This window comes from Cervus canadensis, chromosome 20 (assembly GCF_019320065.1).
Source record: "Cervus canadensis isolate Bull #8, Minnesota chromosome 20, ASM1932006v1, whole genome shotgun sequence".
Taxonomy (NCBI): Eukaryota; Metazoa; Chordata; class Mammalia; order Artiodactyla; family Cervidae; genus Cervus; species Cervus canadensis.
Window position 1 is genome coordinate 46,018,189 of NC_057405.1, and position 24,153 is coordinate 46,042,341.

The following is a 24,153-nucleotide window of genomic DNA, read 5'->3' on the forward strand; positions in this document are numbered from 1 at the left end:
TTCTCACCAGAAAAGAAAATCAGTACACAAAAATCAGCTGCATGCCTCCATACAAGCAATAAACAATCCAACACAAATACTTCCATTCACAGTATCAGCAAAAGTACTAAAACACTTGGGTACAACTTTAAAAAGAGAAATGCAAGACATACACACAAAACTGTAGCATTGTTGAAGAAAATTAAAGAAAACCTAAATAAAAGAAGCATTCCATGTTCATGGGACTGAAAAAATTACTATTGTTGTTAACATTTATACCAAAATTTTTATGGAAATAAGCAGAACCTAGAATAGTTCATTTTTTAAAGCTTTGAAGAATAGCAGCAAAGTAGGAAAACATACTCTTCCTAACTGGATTCTAAATTCAAACCTTTATATAAAAGAACAGTAATAAAGATAGTGTAGTACAAGTGTAAAGGTAGACATATATGTAAATGGAATAGGATTGAGACTTTAGAAATAAACTTTTGTACTTATACTGAATTTATTCCCTACATAGCTGCTGAGGTAATTCAATGAGAGAAAGGAAAGTCTTTTCAACAAATGGTGCTTTGAAACTTAGATATCCACCTCAGAAAGATGAATTTAGACCTTTATCACAAACACAGAAACTACTTCAGAATGAACAGATCCTAATTCAAGAGCTAAAATGATAAAACCATGAAATAAACCTGGGAAGAATTTTCTTGGCCTTATGATAGGCGAGAATTTCTTAAGACAGAAAAGGCAAGGTCCATAAAATTAAAAATGGGTAATTTGGACCTCCACAAATTTCAAAAAATTTGCCCTTCAAAAGACATGGTTAAGAAAATGGGACGATGAGATACAGACTAAGAGAATATTTGCAAATCATGTATTGATTAAAAAAACACAAAGCCAGATGATTACATTCAATAGTAAGAACATAAGCAACCCAATTAACAAATGGGCAAAAGATTTAAATAGACATTTATGACAAAACATACAAATGACTAATGAGCACATGCAACACTTACTCAGTTATCAGAGAAATTCTGTTATTCTGTTAGGAAAATGCATCTGCAAAGTTTTTGGTTGTTTTTTACTGCACAGTGGGGCATGTGAGAAATTAGTTCTCTAACCAGGGATTGAACCTGCACCCCTCTGCCAGTGGAAGGGGCAGAGTCTTAACCACTGGACCATGAGGAAAGTTCCCAGAACTCTGTTATTATGAAAATGATAAAACCACAGTCAAAAGGTACTTGCAAAGCTGTGAATAAATGGGAATACTCACATGTAGAAGGGCTGGAAATGGTACAGTCTCTTTGGAAAGGAGTTGGCATTCACTCTTTTAGATATCTACCCAGAAGAAATTAAAATACAGATCCTTTCAAATACTTGTGCATGATTGTTCATAGCATCATTACTTATAACAGTCAGAAGTGGAGCTAATTCAAATGTCTATCACCTGGTGAATAGACAAAATGTGGCATATTCATACAATGATATATTCTTTGGGGATATAAATAAAATAAACAAAATACATGCTACAACAGCACGAACTGCAAAGTCCAGAAGAGACAACTCAATAGATGCAGTAAGTAGCTTAGTGTGGAAATAAGTAGAAATAAGCCTGGGTATGGGGTGTGGGGAATGGGGATTAACTATCATCAGCCTTAAGGAATTCTGGAGCTGACAAAATTGTTCGAAAACTGAATTATGGTGATGATTACACAACTCTATAAGTTACTAAAAATCACTGAAACACAGACTAAAAATGGATTAATTTTTATGGTATGTAAATAATTTCCAAGTAAAGCCATTAAAAGAATCCAGAGAAAATGCATCTGATATACAACTCAAAATATAACAACCATTTTCACTGTGAATATGGTTCCTAAATAAGCTCCAAATTTTGAAGTAAATTCCTCCTTTCTTTATCTTTTATCCCCAAGAGCAAGGTTAATAGAATAATGGAAGAAATTTCTGTAGCTCAGTTCAGGATTCTCAGTAACTCTGAAAGTTAACATAATTGAATTCAATTTTGTCACAAATCTTTGTTTATTTTTCATAGACTTTCCTTTTATGTGCCTCTTATATGCCTTGAATAAAGGGAAGAAAACAGTATTAATATAATGATGGAGACTAAGTAACAGTCTCACCAAAAGTAGTTTTAATTAGCTATATTTTCATGAACTCTTCAGAATTTGAAGGTGGCCACTATAATTGATCAATTGCAGCAGCTAAATGAGGAGTTGTGGTAAGAAACTCCAATAAAAAATATCATTAAGGACTAGGTTACAAGCATCTCTCTTGAGTAAAAAAGATATAGTAGGTCATGAGATATCAATGCTCCCATGGCAAAACACTTAAAAAGCAGTTAACATACAAAAGTCACGTTTTTAAAGACCTTTGATCTCTGGGAACAATAGGACTAAGTTAACTAAAATTCCAGAGGAAAAAAGAAAATAGTCTTTTTTTAAAAACTTGAATTATTTTTTATTTCCTTCCCTGAGTACATTTGCCAATTCTCCGTTTAGGCCAGATTTTAAAACTTTAAGCAGTATAGGACTAAAATCAACAACCTCAAAGAAAAAAACTAAATACTTCAACTTTCAAGGCCTAAAGAAAAGGAAATCTTCTGGGTTCTCAGTGTAATGGGGATTAACCAGAGATAGAAATTGAATTATATTAAATAACAACTTAGTCCCAAACCATCTCAATCCCTAATTGGAAACCAAAAGCTCAGTGAAAAGTATTAAAGAGTTTTCAGTCTTAGAGTCAGAACAGGGTTGGAATTACTGAGCTTAAAGAAGGAATTCATAGGGCCTGGACTCCATCTCAGGCCTGTCTGTGCTGATCGTGCTCGGCCACCTCTCCAGTGGATTCTGAACTCTCTGCTTAGTGCCTGTGGGAACGACAATGGAAGGATAAGACCCCCTCCAGACAGGGGAACCTTGAAGATCATATCCAGGTTACTCATCACCTAAGAGAAAACAGACACTAATCACCCCTGCCTCCGGACACTATCTATCAGAATGTAAGCACAGGCTTATCGGTTATTAACTATTTGGAATGTAACTGCGGGCTTATTGATTATTGACTGTTTGAACACATAACACATGAATGATGGGGTTATTGTAGTTGTATTTACCCTTCCTTTGTTTATGTAAGTCTCAAGGGAATTGGGGTAGTGGGTTTGGACACGTACACATCGTACACATGGGGTATAAAAGATTTTCACAAATGCTGGTCGGGGTCCTTGGCTAAGAGGAGACTCTGCCTTGGGCCCGCCGGCGTAATAAACTGCACTCCACTATCTGCATTGTCCTTCTGAGTGAGTTTGTTTCCTGGAAAGCGTGCCTATAACATTTGGTGCATTGGCCGGGAAACTCCTCGCTTTGAGGAGACAGGTCTCATTTGAGGCCACCCCGAGGCTTTGTAGCTTGAATCTCCTAGAGGGGGGAAGGCGCCTCGCCCCTCTGGAAGAATTCAGCCTTTCAAAGCCCGGTTTCTTCGCTTTGGCAGGTAGTGGACGGCAGCAGGGGAACTGAGCGCTCCGGTGAGGAGGAACCCACCCAGCAGGGTGGAAGAGGGGGCCTGATCACCCCCCTGGGAGGGACTAGAAGGAGCAGGGACCCACAGGAGCCTGGAATAGGCAGGCGGCGATTGCTTGGTACACAGGTCGACGAGCGTGCTAGGGTTTAGGAAGGAAATTTGTGAAGGACATTTAGGAGGTGTGTCCACGCCGTCTCGGGGAAAATTATGACCAAGCGATCACCAGGGGATTTTTAGGATAAGAAACTGGTCCATGTATGCTCGTATTCTGTCCTCCCCCAGGAGGTGTCCTGTCTGCTGTGAAATTCTTGACCCCCTCGGAATTGTTAGGCTAGAAGGAGGGGGATACAGAAGTGAGTATGAATTGGCTTTTCCGGAGATGGCCTGGGACATGAGATATTTAACCCATCCGTGTTTTCATCCGCACCTGATCAAACCCACCAAGGCAGAATGGACTTTAAGGGAGAAACAGTCTCGGACCATGTGATGTTCTGGTTCAGCTGTGCTGACCGGCAGGTGAAGACACGCCGATCCCTCTTCTCCCTCTGGGGTCTGGCAGGTAAGGCTCTTCTCACCCCAGTTAGGAAGGAGGCAGAATGGCAATTTAAGTGTCACTGAGTGGAAATATCAGAAGTACATAGGGTACTGAGAACTTCGTAGACAGAACGAAAAGGAAAAGTAGAAGAAGGTCCGAGAAGGTAAGCAAAATGGGGGAAAGTGAATCTAAGGCAACTGTATTGGAGTGCATGATTAAAAATTTAAAGAAGGGATTAGGAGGAGACTATGGGGTGAAGATGAAGCCTAACTGCCTCCACATACTCTGTGAGGTCGAATGGACCCCTATGGGAGCAGGATGGCCACCGGAGAACACTGTGAACTTAAAAACAGTGGAAGCAATCTATACAGTAGTCACAGGAGAGCCGGGACACCTGGATCAATATCCATCTATTGACTCATGGCTAGGATTAGCTTGAGACCCTCCTACTTGGACAAGGTTCTGTATCCAGAAGGGAAAGGGGAAAATATTAATGGCACAAAAATTGACTGATGATAAAAAAGGAAATTCTACAGGATTTGGACGGGGATGACCTGACCCCTCCCCCATGCTGGATAATGACACGCCTGCCTCCCAGTGCTTCACCAGGACCGGAGGCCGCCTTAATGCCCGATCCAGGGCCAGGTGAAGTTTCTGCAACACCGCTGCTCCTCCGCCAGCTTTCCCGGAGTTCGTAGAGCCGCCGTTTGGGCAGGCTCCGATCCCGGTGACAGAAACCTCTGGCCAACACTTCCAGGATCCGGCTCCACCGGAACCGCCCAAGCTATACCCGCCTCTCCTGGTGAGTACTGACAAGAGGGGGAGGGAGATGTTGGAATTAAGCAGAGACTGCGCTCTGCCAGAGAGCTGGAGGGAATAAAAGAGAACAGGCAAGAGACTTTCAGTGCTAGCTGCTGCTCTGGAAGTAAGCCAGAAAGATAAAGATCATTACAGCATACTAACACATATATATGGAATTTAGAAAGATGGTAATGATAACCCTATATGCAAAACAGAAAAAGAGACACAGATGTACAGAACAGACTTTTGGACTCTGTGAGAGAAGGCGAGGGTGGGATGTTTCGAGAGAACAACATGTATATTATCTATGGTGAAACAGACCACCGGCCCAGGTGGGATGCATGAGACAGGTGCTCGGGCCAGGTGCACTAGGAGGACCCAGGGGAATCGGGTGGGGGGGGGGGTGGGAGGGGGGATCGGGATGGGGAATACATGTAACTCCATGGCTGATTCATGTCAATGTATGACAAAACCCACTGCAATGTTGTGAAGTAATTAGCCTCCAACTAATAAAAATAATTGAAAAAACAAAAACAAAAAAAGTCTATCTCGGGGCCTCCGGAAAACCTCATCTGCCCCAGGGACAGGACAGTCCTTCAACCAGTCCCAAGGGAGGCCCTGGGCCCCGTTACAGCCAAACCATTGTGCCAGGTGCAAGCTTTTGGCCACTGGAAGAATGAATGCCCTAAGGCAAGGAAAGAAGAGGAAGCTCCCGCAGTTTTGGGGCTTGCTGACTTGGAAATTAACTAGGGCTGCCAGGGCTAAGAGATATCAGGTCCCTGAGAGTCCATGGTAACCGTAAAAGGGGGGGACCAAAACATTGACTTCATGGTGGATACAGGAGCAGAACTGTCGGTAGTAACAAAACCTGTGGCACCTCTGTCCAAAAAGACTACCGCTGTAACTGGGGTATCGGGAGAAGAGATGATTAAATCGTTTTGCCAGCCCAGAAAATGTCAGATGGGGGGGGGGGCACCAAGTGACATTCCTGAGTGCCCAGTACCCCTGTTGGGAGGAGACTTGCTCTCCAAACTAGGAGCACAGGTGACTTTCTCCCCTGAGGAGAGGCCCACCTTCTGGACGGACTCTATGACTTATTCGCCCTCTCTCTCAGTGCCAACCCAAGATGAGTGGAGGTTGCATGAGCCCCTGAAGGCAGAGCCGGGTGGGCCGGAAGAGCATGAGGGAGCTAACTCAATTGTTCCCTGAGGTCTGGGTGGAAGACAACCCCCCCTCCCCCCAGGCTGGCTGAACATCACGCCCCAGTGATAATGGAACTCAAACCAGGTACCATCCCGGTTAGAGGGCGCCGGTACCCGCTATGGATGGAGCCTGAACCGGCATATTGCCCCACATCAATAGATTGAAACAAGCAGGCATTCTAGTAGAGTGCCAGTCGGCTTGGAATACGCCAATCCTGCCAGTCAAAAGGGAAGGAGGACAGGACTATAGGCTTGTACAAGATCTCAGGCTAGTCAACCAGGCTACTGTGACTTTACACCCCACTGTTCCAAACCCCTATACCTTGCTTAGCCTCCTCCTGCCAAGGACTAAAGTTTACACTTGCCTAGATCTCAAGGATGCCTTCTTCTGCATATACCTCGCCCCAGCATCACAGCCCATCATTGCCTTTGAATGGGAAGATTCAGTCGGGAGCACCAGATAACAAAGGCTAACTCCACAGCCATCTTTGGGGAAGCCTTGGCTTCTGAACTGGACTCATTCCATCCGGAAGAGTATGGATGTCAGCTCCTACAATACGGGGATGAACTGCTGCTGGCTGCCTGAGACCAAGAAAAAATGCTGGAAAGGGACAAATGCACTGCTCCAGCTGTTGATGGAAGCAGATTACCAGGTGTTGAAAAAGAAGGCACAATCTACAAAGAGAAGGTAAGGTATCTGGGGTTTGTTTTAAAGAAGGGCTCAAGGTTCCAGACCCTAATTGGGTCCTATATACTGATGGCACTAGCCTGATAAAACAAGGACAACAGCTGTTGGGTTAGCCAGAGCAGAAGGGGCCATCAAGACTGAAAAGAGATGATGGGAATTGTCAAGTGACAAATTATTGGTACCGGAGGAGCTGGCACACACTCTGGTAAGCCAAACACACCAAGCGACCCACCTAGGCCATGCTGCCTGCTCACAGGTTAATGCTGCCTCTCGGGTATTCAGACAAAAACCTCTGGGTATTCAGCTGAAAGGCACACTGCCCCTTGAACACCTGGGAGTAGACTTCACTGAAATGAAACCTCACCAACACTACCATTACCTGCTGGTCATGATATGTGCATTCTTGAGATAGGTAAAAGCTTTTCCTACCTGGACTGAAAGAGCATCAGAAGTAGCCTGGTGCCTGCTTAGGGAAATGGTTCCCAGATTTGGATTTCCTACCAGCATTGGATCAGGCAATGGCCCGGCTTTTGCAGCTGATTTAGTACAACAAGTAAGCAAGACTTTAAACATCAAATGGAAACTGCACACTGCATATAGGCCCAGAGTTCTGAGATAGTGGAATGAACCAACCGGACACTTAAAGAGACTCTCCAAGTGGATCAGAGAGACTGACTGCTCCTGAGTGGACTTGCTTCCGATGGCTCTGCTCAGACTCAGGATGACCCCACAGTCCCAAGGCTATTCTCCATACGAAATTGTGTATGGGAGGTCTCCTCCCATAATAAAACAGATGTCAACAAATTTGCCTCAGGTAAGGGGGGGATAGAATTTCACAGCAGATGGAACTGGGTAAGGTAATAAATCGGGTAACTAAGTTTGTGCAAGAAAGGGTGCCATTCCCCCTTGGGGAACAGATTCATGAGTTTACACTTGGTGACCAAGTATGGGTCAAAGGTTGGGAACATGATTTGCTAGCCCTTTGGTGAAAGGGCCCTTATGTTATTCTAACTACCCCTACTGCAGTTAAAGTTGCAGGTATTGTCCCTTGATCCATCACACCAGAGCAAAGAAGCCATACCACGCTGACCCGGAGGACGCCAAATGGACCACCCAGAAGGACCCCACCGACCCACAGGAAACCAAGATCATTCTGAGGAGGAAGAAGAAAACGAGGTCCTGGACGAGCCCTCTACCGGATGGAGCTGGGTAAACGACTCCTGCTGCTCGGCCTCACCAATGCAGTTCTGAACCTGACCACTGCTCCTGCACAGGACAACGTCTTCATCTCGTGGGCCACAACTCTGCCAACTGCTGGGTATGTGGGGCTATGCCCCTGTCAGTCATGGACAGACTCCCCTGCTGGGTATCGCCACTCCGTTCCTCTCTCTCACCAACCATAACCTTTCTTTGCTCTCCTGGTGTAAGAAGAAGCCATCAATGGGCCAGGGACATAGGGTTACATTTAACATGAACACCAGCCTTATGGAGATAACAAAGGCTTATACCTCATATATGAAAATTAAAGAGGAAAAGGGCTCCCTTAACAAAAGGGGGACAGGCCTCCCGGTACCTTGAGCAATACTACCAGGTCTGGGATGAATATTTCTGAATGACTCCTGAGAAAGGACAGTTGATTACCCCTGCTACTATTTGCTGGGAACAAAAAGAACAGAAAGTTGGATTTGGAGACCACCCCCTAGACCCAAAAGAATTAAAATATATGGGTTATTTGTCCCCTGAACAATGTATACAAATCTTGGAAGTTACCTATTACCCCAATCAGTCTGCTCAGTGGCCCGGTTCCGACTGGAAATATAATCCTGGAATCCGCTGGGTAGCCCCCAATGGGACCCAGTGGCTCTGTGGGCTTAATTTATGGCCATGGTTACCAGTTGGCTGGGTGGGGCGTTGCACATTAGGATTTGCTTTCGCCCACGGCAGTATTAAGCCTAGCCTACACCAGCCTCCAGTAAACCTGCCTTATCTGCATGCAAGATGGACACGATCTGTGTTCCAATGGTATGACTATCTTGCTGCCTTGTTTGTACCCTCTGTAGGGACAACGGATATCATGGTTAAGGTAGAGGCCTTAACTAATTTCACTAAACAGGCCCTCTTAGACAGTACTAAAGCCATTCAAGCTTTGAATGAAGAACAAATTCAGATGAGGAAGGCAGTAATTCAAAATAGGATGGCATTAGACATACTCGCAGCAGCCCAAGGAGGGACTTGCGCCATAATTAAAGTCGAATGTTGTGTGTACATCCCTGACCTGTCTGCCTTGGAGGATAGGCAAAATCAAGTGAAAGCTATGTCTAATGAAAATATTCCCTTTTGGACTTCAGTCCTCTCCTGGGTAAAGGGAGACTGGTGGAAAACCATTGTAACTGTTGTTATAGTAATCTTGATCATACTGCTTTGTGGGCCCTGCCTCTTACAATGCCTTGTGAATTTTGTGACGCAGCGGTTGATAGCATTCTCTCATGTGGGTGGCAGGAGGGTTAAGGTACAATATGTCTCAATGAATGATGCTTGTTACGGAAACTAAGAGCATCAAGAGGGGGGAATGAAGAAGGAACTCATAGGGCCTGGACACCATCTCAGGCCTGTCTGTGCTGATCGTGCTCGGCCACCTCTCCAGTGGATTCTGAACTCTCTGCTTAGTGCCTGTGGGAATGACAATGGAAGGATAAGACCCCCTCCGGACAGGGGAACCTTGAAGATCATATCCAGGTTACTCATCACCTAAGAGAAAACAGACACTAATCACCCCTGCCTCCGGACACTGTCAGAATGTAAGCACAGGCCTATCAGTTATTAACTATTTGGAATGTAACTGCGGGCTTATTGATTATTGACTGTTTGAACACATAACACGTGAATGATGGGGTTATTGTAGTTGTATTTACCCTTCCTTTGTTTATGTAAGTCTCAAGGGAATTGGGGTGGTGGGTTTGGACACGTACACATCGTACACATGGGGTATAAAAGATTTTCACAAATGCTGGTCAGGGTCCTTGGCTAAGAGGAGACTCTGCCTTGGGCCCGCCGGCGTAATAAACTGCACTCCACTATCTGCATTGTCCTTCTGAGTGAGTTTGTTTCCCAGAAAGCGTGACTATAACAAGCTAACAAACACCAAATATACTTTAAAATGTATTTTACCTCTCTACACTTGTTGTTCTCTCACTTATGAAACAGTACCTACCTCATAAAGTTTTTGTTAATAGAAGAGATAATTCATATACAGTTTAAAACTGAATTCTTGTATGCATAAGGTGCCAATATTTACATTTTTAAAGTGTGAGATTTCTCTCCCACTAGTAACCCAAGCCCTTGCTGGAGAAGAAAGAAGAAAGGAGAAAAGGAATACTTCTCTTCTGACTGTCTCTCCCCAGCCTCATGGAAGTTATGAGCTCCTGAAAGCAAAGGAGTTCAGAAAGGCAGAAGGTTGTAAACCAGAAGGGAGCATGGGGAATGAGAAATCCTCTCTGGATGCAAGAACTGAAGCCACTATATTCTTGTGGAAAGGATCAAATTATGAAAGAAATGATCCTGTTTCTTAGCAAAGATGAAGAGAGAGATGAATAAATTAGAAATGAAAGCAAGTCAGGTAGCCAGCAACTTTACACTGGGCATGAATCAAGAGAGAGGTAACAATGGATGCAGAATCTGATGGTTGGAGGTGGCAGCATCTGCTCTACTGTGGGCCTCAGGAAAACTGCATTGCTTTCCACTCAGCCAGGTTTATTTATTTATTTTTTTTTTACTTTTTAAAATGTATATTTTAATTGGAGGCTAATTACTTTACAATATTGTAGTGGTTTTTGCCATACATTGACATGAATCAGCCATGGGTGTACATGTGTTCCCCATCCTGAAATCCCCACCCACCACCCTCTCCATCCCATCCCTCAGGGTTGTCCCAGTGCACCAGCCCTGAGCACTCCGTCTCGTGCATTGAACCTGGACTGGCGATCTGTTTCACATATGACAATATACACATTTCAATGCGATTGTCTCAAATCATCCCACCCTCACCTTCTCCCACAGAGTCCAAAAGACTGTTCTATACATCTGTGTCTCTTTTGCTGTCTTGCACATAGGGTCATCATTACCATCTTTCTAAATTCCACATATATGTGTTAGTATACTGTATTGGTGTTTTTCTTTCTAACTTACTTCACTCCGTATAATAGGCTCCAGTTTCATCCGCCTCATTAGAACTGATTCAAATGCATACCTTTTAATGTCTGAGTAATATTCCATTGTGTATATGTACCACAGCTTTCTTATCAGGTTTTGGGTTGTTGTGTTTTCATTTTCATTCGTTTCTATGCATATTTTGATTTCTTTTTTGATTTCTTCTGTGATTTGTTGGTTATTCAGAAGTGTGTTGTTTAGCCTCCATATGTTGGAGTTTTTAATAGCTTTTTTTCCCTGTAGTTGACATCTAATCTTACTGCATTGTGATCAGAAAAGATGCTTGGAAAGATTTCAATTTTTTGAATGTACCAAGGCTAGATTTATGGCCCAGGATGTGATCTATCCTGGAGAAGTTTCCATGTACACTTGAGAAAAAGGTGAAATTCATCATTTTTGGGTGAAATGTCCTATAGATATCAATTAGGTCTAACTGGTCCATTGTATCATTTAAAGTTTGTGTTTCTTTGCTAATTTTCTGTTTAGTTGATCTGTCCATAGGTGTGATTGGGGTATTAAAGTCTCCCACTATTATTGTGTTATAGTTAATTTCCCTTTTCATACTTGTTAGCATTTGCCTCACATATTGTGATGCTCCTATGTTGGGTGCATATATATTTATAATTGTTATATCTTCTTCTTAGATTAATCCTTTGATCATTATGTAGTGTCCTTCTTTGTCTCTTTTCATGGTCTTTATTTCAAAGTCTATTTTATCTAATTTTTATCTGATTTTTATCTGATATGAGTATTGCTACTCCTGCTTTATTTTGGTCTCCATTTGTGTGAAATATCTTTTTCCAGCCCTTCACTTTCAGTCTGTATGTGTCCCTTGTTTTTAGGTGGGTCTCTTGTAGACAATATTTTTAGGGGTCTTGTTTTTGTATCCATTCAGCCAGTCTTTGTCTTTTGGTTGGGGCATTCAACCCATTTACATTTAAGGTAATTATTGATAAGTATGATCCCATTGCCATTTACTTTGTTATTTTGGGTTCGAGTTTATACACCCTTTCTGCTTTTCCTGTCTAGAGGAGATCCTTTAGCATTTGTTGGAGAGCTGGTTTGGTGGTGCTGAATTCTCTCAGCTTTTGCTTGTCTGTAAAGCTTTTGATTTCTCCTTCATATTTGAATGAGATTCTTGCTGGGTACAGTAATCTGGGTTGTAGGTTTTTCTCTTTCATCACTTTAAGTATGTCCTGCCATTCCCTTCTGACCTGAAGAGTTTCTATTGAAAGATCAGCTGTTATCCTTATGGGAATCCCCTTGGGTGTTCATTGTTGTTTTTCCCTTGCTACTTTTAATATTTGTTCTTTGTGTTTGATCTTTAGTGTGTGTCTTGGGGTGTTTTACCTTGGGTTTATCCTGTTTGGGACTCTCTGGGTTTCTTGGGCTTGGGTGACTATTTCCTTCCTCATTTTAGGGAAGTTTTCAACTATTATCTCCTCAAGTATTTTCTCATGGCCTTTCTTTTTCTATTCTTCTTCTGGGACTCCTATGATTCGAATGTTGGGGCGTTTGACATTGTCCCAGAGGTCTCTGAGGTTGTCTTCATTTCTTTTACTTCTTTTTTCTTTTTTCCTCTCTGCTTCATTTATTTCCACCATTCTATCTTCTACCTCACCTATCCTATCTTCTGCCTCAGTTATTCCACTCTGATTCCCTCCAGAGTGTTTTTTATCTCATTTATTGCATTATTCATTATTGATTGACTCTTTATTTCTTCTAGGTACTTGTTAAACATTTCTTGCATCTTCTCAATCCTTGTCTCCAGGCTATTTATCTGTAACTCCATTTTGTTTTCAAGATTTTGGACCATTTTTTACTTACTATCATTATTCTGAATTCTTTTTCAGGTAGACCCCTTATCTCTTCCTCTTTTGTTTGGTTTGGTGGGCATTTATCATGTTCCTTTACCTGCTATTTCTCCGCCTTTTCAACTTGTTTAGATTGCTTTGTTTGGGGTGGCCTTTCTGTATTCTGGCATTTTGTGGTTCCTCTTTATTGTGGAGGTTCCTCCCTGTGGGTGAGGTTGAACGAGTGGCTTGTCAAGGTTTCCTGGTTAGGGAAGCTTGTGTCAGTGTTCTGGTGGGTAGAGCTGGATTTCTTCTCTCTGGAGTGCAATGAAGTGTCTAGTAGTGACTTTTGAGATGTCTATGGGTTTGGTGTGACTTTGGGCAGCCTGTGTTTTAAAGCTCAGGGCTATGTTCCTGCATTGCTGAAGAATTTGCGTGGTATGTCTTGCTCTGAAACTTGTTGGCTCTTGGGTGGAGCTTGGTTTCAGTGCAGGTATGGAGGCTTTTGGATGAGCTCTTATCGATTAATGTTTCCTGGATTCAGGAGTTCTTTCGTGTTCTCAGGTTTTGGACTTAAGCCTCCTGCCTCTGGTTTTCAGTCTTATTCTTACAGTAGCCTCAAGACTTCTCCATCCATACAGCACTGATTATAAAACATCTAGGTTAATGGAGAAAAGATTCTCCACAATGAGGGACACCCAGAAAGGTTCGCTGAGTTACATGGAGAAGAGAAGAGGGAGGAGGGAGATAGAGGTGACCAGGAGGAGAAGAGGGGGGTTCAAAAGAAGAGAGACAGATCTAGCCAGTAATGAGTTCCCTAAGTGTTCTCCACAGCCCGGAATACCCAAAGAGATTCACAGAGTTGGGTAGAGAAGAGAAGGGGGAGGGAGGAGATAGAGGTGACCTAGGGGAGAAAATTGAGAGTCCAAAGGGGGAGAGGGCAATCAATCCAGTAATCACACTCCTAGGTAAAACTGGGTACTGAAGATTGGATTCTTAAAGGTACAAAATTGATAACAAATACCAAGAAGCAAAGATTAAAAATCTAGAGTAGAGGTTAGACTCTCAAAAATACAATATTAAAAAAAAAAAAAATCACAAAAAATATAAAAAATATATATGAAGTTTGCTTTAAAAACAGGGTATTTATTTTTTTGCAAGGTAATAGTAGGTTATAAAAATGAAAATTAAAGGAGTAATAGAGGACTTTAAAATTTTAAAAAAAATTTTTTTTAATTTAAAAAATGACAATAGTAAAAATATATCTAGGAATTTCTCTGTAGCTGTTGCGGACAGCGTGGGGTCAGTTCAGTTTCAGATAGTTCCTTGTTCCAGCTTATACTTCTCAAGATCTATAGGCCCCTTCCAATATAGTCAGTGCTAACTACAGGGTTTTAATCTGTTGCACCTGTCACTTCCAAAGCGGTTCACTCTGTTTATTTTGGCTTCTACTGTTTGCAAGTCTCTTCAGTGTCTAATTTCCACCCTGACACAAGGGTGCAAAGGTGGTCACTTCTTTAGGCTCACTTGTTCAGTTGTGCTGTGAGGAGGGACGAACACTGCAAATATCACTGGCGTGTGTGGGGAGTGCTCACAGTGTCTCAGCCACACTGCGCTTGCCCCTTCTCACAGCGTGTGCTTTCCCAGTCCACACTGCTCAGGCTCCAGGCTGCTCTGCAGGGGAACTGTCTAAAGTAGGCCCTGGGTTGCGTGCACTTCCCAGGTCTAAGCCGCTGTTACAATCTCCCTCTTTTGCTTGACAACTTAGGAATTTCTGAAAGTAAAATTAATTTAAAAAATGACTCCATAGTGATAGGCCTGAAAAGAAGGGGAATCCTCTTTTGACCAGAAAAGAGGAATCCCAAGAAATGGAAAACAGGCACAGATGGCAGATGCTGTAAAGATATTATATTAACATTTATCAATAACAGTATCAATAACATTTATCAATAATTATACACTGACAGTCAAAGATTAAAGTGTACATATACATATATATATATATATATATATATTTTTTTTTTTTTTTCCTTTTCTGAAAATGCTTTCTTAGGATTTCTTACACTGGGTTTAGAATTCTATTCTTCATTTATATGCCAAATGAACATCTAAAGAGAACCTTTCATCTTTTGGAAAATATTGTGAAACTTCTTACTTTGCTCCACAATTGTGTGTTTTTCCCAATCTCCAGTGGTATTTGGAAGGAAGACCAAAGAAATTACTTCAGTGTAGTTTTGGGGGTGGGAAAGGGCCTGGGAACTCAGTGTTGGAAGAAACAATATTTTTCTCATTATATTTCTCCCCATTTACGTACTCCACCAGATAGTCATGACTCTTCACTCACCCAGTTATGACAATTATTAAGCAAACATTGCAAATATACAATCATTAGATATAATTAGCCCCATCTTCTCAGCTGTCAGTCATCTGGAAAAAAGAAAATTACTACAAATTAGATCACTATTTTGTTCTAGGCTAATATCATTGTATTTTACAGAAGCATTTACATTTTTAAAATAAAATCAGATATCACTGAGCCAGCAAGGAACACAGACAAAAAGTTAGTGCAGGGGTGGAAAAGTCAATGCAAATGACTTATCAAAGAGAGAAGTTTTTGTATATGTACAAAATCAAACCATAGGAAGATGCTTTACTTCCATAAGAAAATTTTGATCACTACTATTTTTTTATTATCTATTTCAGTCTCTCATGTTCATGTTTTATTAAAGACATATGAACACAGAACACGTTCTTTTTTCAAAAAAATAAACAGAATGCAACAATAGTGGCTGTTGACAGCAGCCTTAGCATGGGAACACAATAGGATGCTCTGGGGCTAAGAGTAAAAGACATGTGCCCTCTTCACATTACCTTTGTGTTACCAGTGCTCCTTATATTTCAAGTGAAGTGGAATTCGCTCAGTCGTGTCCAACACTTTGTGACCCCGTGGACTATACAGTCCATGGAATTCTCCCAGCCACAATACTGGAGCGGGTAGCCTTTCCCTTCTCCAAGGGATCTTCCCAACCCAGGGATTGAACCCAGGTCTCCCCCATTGCAGGCGGATTCTTTACAACTGAACTATCAGGGAAGCCTAGAGTTAGAGTTTTCTGCCAAGAGGAGATGATCAGTCTCCCATCCTCAGCTCACGCTGAGGCCCTTTGACCAGATTCCTGTCTCCAGGACTGGGGGACTAGAAAAAGGGGGAAGGATAGGAAGGGTTAAGCAGAGGAAAGAGAGAGGGAAGGGTAGAGAGGGCAATGAACTCTCTTGTTCCTTACCGGGTCGGGGCAGTCTGGCCAGTTGTCCTCGTCAGGAGGAGACCAGAGACAAAAGGGTCCCAGTTACAGCTGCTGGGTCTGGTCCATCAGCGGGCAAGCTGTTCCCTGAGTACCCCAAGTGGTCAGGATGTCAGTCGCAGTGAAGAAAAGTCCCCGCCAGAGTCGGCATTTGTTGCAGGAAGAGGGACCCCTTCCAGGGCCAGAAACTGGGCTCTTGTCTAACACTCAGAAATGAATTGTCCGAGGAGACACATGTGCTGACAAAGCAAGCGATTTTATTGGGAAAGGGCACCCAGGTGTGAAGAATTTGTTTATTCCAAAATCTCAATCACTAGATGCCAGCTATATGGGATGTTACTCCAAATTTTTATAATGTGGCATTCTGGTTTAATAAAAGCTATGTAATAGTCCCTCCCAATAACAAAAGAAGAGTGAATTTTGGGGAACACAATCATTCAGTCCATTAGAAATACCGAAGTGGAGGTTACATGACTTCACCTATCATTTCATACTGAAAAAAAAAAAGGCTTTTACTTGGGTACATTTAAATGTTCCCAAATGTAAATTTTAAAAGCTACCAAGTTGCCAGAGGAATGCAGAATGAAATTCAACTCGTGAAAAATGGATCTAACTGTATTTCAGATGTATAATATAGCCTTACTGAATTGGATGGAGGAAAAATACCTGATCTAAAGAACTTTAGATACTGGCATTTTGTCTAGGTACTCTTAGGCTAAAGACAAAACTGAATGTCAACTCTGTATCCAGTTGGTATGATTTAGTAATTCTTAAGTTACTTTACATGTACTCCTGGGCTTAGGTAGTAAAGAATCAGGCTGCAACGCAGGAGACCCAGGTTTGATCCCTAGGTCAAGAAGATTCCCTGGAGGAGGGAATGGCAACCCACTTCAATATTTTTGCCTGGAGAATTCCACGGACAGAGGAGCCTGGTGGGCTTCAGTCTGTGGGGTCACAAAGAGTCGGACATGAATGACCAAGTGACTAACACTTTCACTTTCACACTTGGGCTGAACAAATAAGCAAGTTTATTGTAGATACTATTAAGATATCAAAGATAAAATTTAGATTAAAATTTGACTGGAAACTATAAAAATGATAAGATAGAAAATTTACAAGAGATCCCAACACATGAATAGAAATGAAGAATTTGGTGAGATTTAAATTCTAGTCAAAAATATTGGGTTGAATATTACTCTATAACGTGATTATTATCTGAACAGTACCTAAATGTATACAATTTTAAAGCATAAAAATTGAAGTGACTGCCTAGATGAACTAAATCAAAATTGCATACCCAAAATTGCATGCCTTTTTTTCCTTACCTGAATGATGGTTGCATTAGAGTTCACTTTATAGATTCATTATGTACACATACGGTTCATGAACTATGATAATTTAACTTGATGATTTATACCAACTATTTTTTTTAAAGAGCATATGAGGCAACAGAAAGATTGGTTTTCAAAAATTTAAGGTTGAGCAATAAAATCCTGAGGATTCCTGCTAAATCTACATTGCCAGAAATTTCTGACATGTGCCTGCTTATTAGGAAAAGAAGCAGGTCCATGTCCCACTGTAAGAAGTTCCTTAAGCATTACTTGGGTTCTGAAGAGAAATTGATGGGAAATTATACTGTTTTAAATAAGGATTCAGGGGACTTCCCTGGTGGTTCAGTGGTTTAGACTTCTCCTTCCAATGCAGGGGGTGTAGGTTCCATCCCCGATCAAGCAGCTAAGATCCTACATACCTCAAGGCCAAAAAACCAAAACATAAACCAGAAGCAATGTTGTAACAAATTCAATAAAGACTTTAAAAATAAGGATTCAAATAACTTAACATGCCCAGAGTAATGATTACAAGTTAGAGATAAGAAACAAAATATTCAATTATCTGCACATTCAGGAGCAGATCATCTGAGGATATGGAGGTAACTAGCCAATTAACCAGGGTTTCCCTGGTATTTCAGTTCATAAAGAATCCACCTGCAATGCAGGAGACCCCAGTGGATCAGGAAGATCCCCTGGAGAAGGGATAGCTACCCACTCCAGTATTCTTGGGCTTCCCTTGTGGCTCAGCTGGTAAAGAATCTGCCTGCAACATGGGAGACTTGGGTTCGATCCCTGGGTTGGGAAGATCCCCTGGAGAAGGCTACCCACTCCAGTATTCTGGTCTGGAGAGTTCCATGGACTGTATAGTCCATGGGATCACAAAGAGTCGCACACGACTGAGCAACTTTCACTTTCAGCCAGTTAGCCATGATTGTCACATGATTTTTCCTTGACTTTTACCAAGAGTTAATAACGTTCTCATTTGTTATTTTTTGCAAAGCTGTATCCCCTCTCTCAACAACTTTCTCTTCATAGCATTAAAAAGTTAAAGTGATACTGGTTCATTTTAAGATTTACATCTTTAAATAATATAATCATTTGAGAGTGCTTTTCAGCCATATAGTAAGTAGCAATGTTTCTTACCATTGTGGTCTGCCTTATTTGTATTTAAATTTATACCTATTTTGTTATATGGTCAGTGGCTATTCTCACTTTTTTAAGTTAAGCTTTCTGAAGAATTGTAAAGGCCAAAATTGTTATAATGATCTTTTCAATAGATTAACATCAACGTAATCCTTAGATTGTGAAAGTAAAAACAGGTTTACTCATAGGGATTATCCCAATAAAATTTAAAAGCTTGATATCAGTTTAGTAAATAAGACATCTCTAATTATACTTTATGCCTTAATAAAGAAAATAAAATCTTGCTCACAAAGAAATAAAGTTTCCCATGTGTGGAAGCTCTGAGTTCTTCTATCAAGGCAAGAGATGGTGAACTAGAAGGGAGCACAGTGAATGAGAAATCCTCTCCTCATACAAGAAACAAGACTCATTCCACCCTTGCTTAAAGTATGAACCTAGGAAAGAAACCATATGTATTTCTTAGGAAAGATGGACAGAGATGTGAGCAAATTGAAATAAAGGCAAGTGAAGCAGCCAGGAACCCTATGCGGGGCACAAACTAGCAGAGAGGTACCAGTGGATGCAGAATCTGAGATCAGAGGTGCAACACCTGATCTACTGTGGGCCACGGACAAACTGCGTCGCTTCTCCCTCAGCCTGATTAACCTCTAGCAACAGCAAAGAGATCCAATCAGTCCATCCTAAAGGAAATCAGTCCCGAATATTTATTGGAAGGATGGATGCTGAAGCTGAAACTCCAATACTTTGGTCACCTGATGCGAAGAACTGACTCACTGGAAAAGACTCTGATGCTGGGAATGATTGAAGGTAGGAGAAGGAGACGACAGAGGATGAGTTGATTGGATGGCATCACTGACTCAATGGACATGAGTTTGAGTAAACTCTGGGAGCTGGTGATGGACAGGGAGGCCAGTCCATGGGGTCACAAAGAGTTGGACATGACCGAGCAACTGAACTGAACTGAACCCAGATTCTGGAAAGCAAAAGCAAGAGTCGCTCAGTCGTGTCCAACTCTTTGTGACCCCAATGACTATGTAGTCCATGAAATTCTCTAGGCCAGAATATTGGAGTGGGTAGCCTTTCCCTTCTCCAGGGGATCTTCCCAACCCAGGGATTGAACCCAGGTCTCCTGCACTGCAGGTAGACTCTTTACCAGCTGAGGAGCCAGCAAAAATCGGGAACAGCAAAAAGGAGTTAGAAAAATGTAGCTAAAACAATATTCTACTCACAGTAGCTACAAACAGTATCTATACAGGTTTAAAATAAATTTAACAAGAAAGGAGTAAGGCTTTTATAAGAACTGTTTTTTACCAAGTGATCTGAAAGAAAACAAATAAATGGTAAGTGCAATATTTATGAATGGAAAAAATCAATTTGTAATAGTGTCACTTTTAAAATTACACTTTAATGCAATATTAACAAAATTCCAGTATGATCCTTTATGAGAGTTATAAAATTGTTTTAAGTTAAATGTCAATTTTTTGAAAAAGTGTAGCAGCAGGATATTGTGTCATTATCCCTGATGGCTCAGATGGTAAAGATCTGTCTGCACTTCAGGAGACCTGGGTTCGATCCCTGGGTCAGGAATATCCCCCGGAGAAGGGAATGGCTACCACTCCAGTATTCTTGCCTGGAGAATTCCACCAACAGAAGAGTTTGGCCAGTTACAGTCCATGAGGTCACAAACAGTCAGACACAAGTGAGTGACTAACACACACATAAATGAATCAAATAATGTACTTAAAATTATTTAGAAGATGAACTCTATTTTAGCTTGTAATAAAATGATGGAATGTTCAATAAGTAATGAAGGGTGAATTTGCTTTATTTGAAAAAAACACTTCCTTTTTTGGAATTTTATTTTTTAATTAATTTTTATTAGAGTATAGTTGATTTACAATGTATTCATTTATCAGTTATACATATATCAACTCTTTTTTAGATTCTGTTTTCATATAGGTCATTACAAGGTATTCTTAAATGTAAGAATAATATCCAATGAAATGAAATGATTTTTGTATATTAAAAATATATGAGACAGGGGTGCTCATAAGTAAAACACAAGACCTAGAAGGCCAAAAATGTTGACTCATTTAATTACTTAAAAATTAAAATATTAAAAATGAAAAACTCCTCAAGCAGTTTATTTTAAATTAACAAGGCCTCCATTTCCAGACTACATTTTGATCATATGTTATGATGGCCCTTTTGCTCAAGAACTCAGGAATTATTGAATATAAAATTTAAAGATATCCCATCATTGTTTGCCAAAGAATTCTCTGTTGATCAGAAACCGAGGAGTTCCTGGAAATAAAAAACAGGCCACAGGACTTCTCTGTCGACTCAGTAGTAAAGAATCCACCTGCCAAAGCAGGGGCAAACGGGTGCAGGCCCTGCGGTTAGTCCAGGAGGATCCCACATGCGGTGGAGCGACTAAGCCTGCACCCCACAGGTATTGAGCCTGTGTTTACTGGCCAGGAACCACAACTCCTGAGCCCACGTGACGCAAACACTGAAGCCGGTGCACCCGACAGCCTGTGCCCCATGGCATGAGGAGCCACCACAATAAGTGCATGTACTTCAACCACACTGCAGCCCCGGCTCGCCGCAACTCGAGAAAAGCCTGCTCAGCAACCAAGACCCAGCACAACCAAAAATAAATACATAAACGAAGCTTAAAAAAAAAAAAAAAAAAGGCCATAAATGCAAATAAAGACTACTATATTAATACTTATTAATCACTGAGGCTTTTCAGTAATAAATGAAAGGCAATCATGGATTAGAGTATATAATAAATATATTTCCTTTGGAGTGTGATCTCTTAGGATTGCTTGTGCCGAGTTGAGAACTAATATTCTTCATGTATATCCCAGATGAACTCCAAGGGGAAATTGTTCATCGTCCATTGGAAAATCTTGTGAAACCTTTCACTTTGATCCACAGTCAGGTGACTTTTCCATTCTCCAACAGTACCTGGGATGGAGAGCAAAGAAATTGCTTCAGTGGAATTTTAAGGGTGGGGGGACATGAGAACTTAGTGTCAAGGGAAACATTAGTTTTCCCTCTTTTACTTTTCTCCTTATTGAGTTCTAGTTATGCTTCACATGGCCATGACTCACCCAGTTTATGGAGCATATGAACAAACTTGCCATCGTATTTATATTATAATTAGATATAGATAATGTGCCTTCAACCACCTGGGGAAAAAAAGTTACTACAAATTGATGACTGTTTTTTCCCAGGCTAACACAGGTTGTTGTATTTTACAGAAGTACTTTAAAAGCTCCATAAGATCAGTCAGCTAATATTTAATGATAAGGACATGAATGTTCACAGAGATTTTGATAATTAGTCCAATGTTATACATTTAAGGGCTTCCCTGATAGTTCAGTTGGTAAAGAATCTGCCTGTAGTTCAGGAGACTCTGGTTCGATTCCTGGGTTGGGAAGATCCGCTGGAGAAGGGATAGGCTACCCACTCCAGTATTCTTGGGCTTCCTTTGTGGCTCAGCTGGTAAAGAATCCTCCTGCAATGTGAGAGACCTGGGTTTGATCCCTGGGTTGGGAAGATCCCCTGCAGAAAGGAAGGGCTACCCACTCCAGTATTCTGGCCTGGAGAATTCCATGGACTGTATGGTCCATGGGGTCGCAAAGAGTCGGACACAACTGAGCGACTTTCACTACTACTACTATACCTTTATAATGGCAGAGCTAAAATTACTCTACCTTTATCCAACTTAACTATGAGACAGCCTTAAACTAACTTACAGAGACACTGATTTCTGATGACAAATACCAGTTGATAAGGAGGAACAGCGATAAAAGAAACACTGATTTTAAAAATACACAGAAATATAGGGGGGAGGAGCCAAGATGGCGGAGGAGTAGGACGGGGAGACCACTTTCTCTCCTACAAATTCATCAAAAGAATAACTGAACACAGAGCAAACTTCGCGAAACAACTTCTGATCGCTAGCTGAGGTCATCAGGTGCCCAGAAAAGCAGCCCATTGTCTTCGAAAGGAGGTAGGACAAAATATAAAAGATAAAAAGTGAGACAAAAGAGCTAAGGACGGAGATCCGTCCCGGGAACTCTTAGGCGGCATTGCTTGGGGTAGGGTCCGGGCCTGAGTGCCCTGAGGACAGTCGGAGGGAGCTTCTGTGAGTTGCCAACTTGAACTGTGGGAGACCAAAAGAGAGAGAGTAAATTAACCGGCCCGAACACACTGCCGGCCGCTTGCAGAACAAAGAGACCGAGAAAATCCAGAGAAGAGCTCGCAGGCTGCGGACAGGCCCAGCCCCGCCGGAGGCAGGAGGCAGGGGGGAGGGGAAGGTCGCGGCGAGACACAGGGCGCAGGCACCCGACAGGCGCGGGCGGGGACTGGGGCTGGGGACGCGGAGGGCAGAAGGCGCAGGCACCCGACTGGCGCCAGCGGAAACTGAGACTGGGTCCGTGGAAGGGAGTGGGTGCGCCACACCTGGGGAGAGTGCGCCCACCGAGCCCCTGGCTGCCTGGACCGCTCTGACGGGGAAGGCACTGAGAGCGGGCGCAGCTTTTCGTTCCGCGCTTTTGTGGAACACCCGAGGGCTGGAACCTCGCGCAGCGCGGGGCGCGCTCCATATAGAACAGCCGGGAGCCTGAGCAGCGGCAGAGGGAGAAAGCAGCATCAGCCCGTCCCGGCAGCGCCAGCCTGACCCCGCGGCGCAAGCCCGCCCTCACAGCGCCAGCCCCTCCCCACAGAGCGACGGAACTAGCTACCTGAGTAAGAGTCCACCTCCGCCCGCCTGTGTCAGGGCGGAAGTGAGGCTCTGAAGAGACCGGCAAACAGAAGCCGAATAAACAAAGGGAACCGCTTCAGAAGGGACTGGTGCAACAGATTAAAATCCCTCTAGGAAACATTGACTACACCGGAAGGGGCCTGTAGATATCGAGAAGCGTAAGCTGGAACGAGGAGCGATCTGAAACTGAGCCGAACCCACACTGACCGCAACAGCTCCAGAGAAACTCCTAGATATAATTTTACTTTTTTCTCTTTTTTTTTTCTTTTTTTCTTTTTTTTATTTTTTCTTTTTTATTTTTTCTCTTTTATTTTCCTTTAAAATCCCCTATTACTCCCCCATTACTCCTTAACTTTCATTTCCATAGACTTTTACGATTTTTTAATTAGGGGGAAAAAAAAATTTTTTTTTTCTTTTTTTTTCCTTTCTTTTTTTTTTCTTTTTTCTTCTTTTTTTTCTTTCCTTTTTCTCTTCTATTTTCTATTTTTCTTTTTCTCTTATTTCTTTTAAAGTCCTCTAGTACTCCTCTACTACTCCTTAATTTTCATTTTCAATACACTATAACCTTACCAAAAAAAAAAAAAGAAGAGAAGCCCTATTTTAAAACCGAAGATTATTCTCTCCCAATCTTGACTCTCTGTTTTCTACCTCAGAACACCTCTATTTCCTCCTTTCCCCTTCTCTTCCCAATCCAATTCTGTGAATCTCTGTGGGTGTCTGGGCTACGGAGAACACTCTGGGAACAGACAACTGCGTAGATCTGTCTCTCTCCTCTTGAGTCCCCCTTTTCTCCTCCTGCTCATCTCTATCTCCCTCCTCCCTCTCCTCTTCTTCATGTAACTCTGTGAACCTCTCTGGGTGT